We start from the raw sequence: 1,112 nt of genomic DNA, 5'->3' as shown, positions 1-1,112 counted from the left end.
CTGACAGCTTGGAACCTGGAGCCTGCTTCAGATTCTGTGTCTCCCTCTCTCTGCCCTTCCCCTGCTTACACTCTGTCTCTCTCATTCTCAAAAGTAAATAAACATTAAAAAAAAAAAAAGCCACTCAAACAAAATGAAAACCAGAATTAGTGGTCCAAGTTTCTACCATAGAAAATTACCAAATGACCAGCTATTTGTGGTCACCCACCTTACTTGTCTATCACTGAGATAAAGGACCCAAAAGATGATATCACAGGACCGAAGAGCTGGAGAGAACCGGTGGGCAGCAGGGAGATGCCGAGCATGGGCTTCGGAACTGGATTCTAATTCTAGCCCTGCCACTACTTGCTCAATGGTTCTCAAAGTTGAGCCTGCACCCAAACTACCTGGCTGTCTTTTTAAAACGCAGATTGCCGGGCCCCATCCCCCAGCGTCTCGTATTATTTAGGTCTGGGGCGGGAATTGACAATCTATGTTTCTAACGAACTATCAGATGCTGCTGATGCCGCAGGTCCGGAAACCACAGTTAGAGCAGCGAGCCCTCTAGCTGTGGGATCAGCCGCGACCCGTGTACATTCTGGCTAATAACCTTCGTGCTCGCGGGGATCGGGGTTGACTTGAGACGTGGCGCCAGAAGCCCTTAGCCTTGGTCGTGGCACACAGTTAACACCTGCAGTCGTCCCGGGATGGCGGGGAGGAGTCATCTGCCCGAGATCACCCGGCCAATGAGAAGCAAACCTGGGACGGAGCCCCGGGGCTCCTCACCGCGCGGCCGCCTCCCGCCTCTGAGCGCTGTGAGCCGGCGCGCCGCACGTTGCGGTTCCCTGCGCACGCTGCTCCGCGCCGCGGGCGCCCGTCGTCTTTGGAGCGACTGGGACCCTCCGATCTCTCTCGGCGCCGAGAGCCTGGCCGCGGGACTGTGCCCCTGGGTGGGCTGAGAGCGGGAGAAGCTGGAGAAGCCGGNACCGAACTCGCTTCTGCCAGGTCCTTGCTCCCCACCTCCCTCCTCCTCCGACCTTCTCCTCCGCCACTTCCTCCTCACCACCCCCAGTAGTGAAATGAAGGGGTTGGGCCAGACGGGTCCTCGTCGGTTGTGGCGGCCTCTAGCTCCT

Source organism: Crocuta crocuta, unplaced genomic scaffold, assembly GCF_008692635.1.
Source record: "Crocuta crocuta isolate KB4526 unplaced genomic scaffold, BGI_CrCroc_1.0 scaffold30, whole genome shotgun sequence".
NCBI lineage: Eukaryota > Metazoa > Chordata > Mammalia > Carnivora > Hyaenidae > Crocuta > Crocuta crocuta.
Note: the sequence above shows the minus strand (reverse complement) of the source record.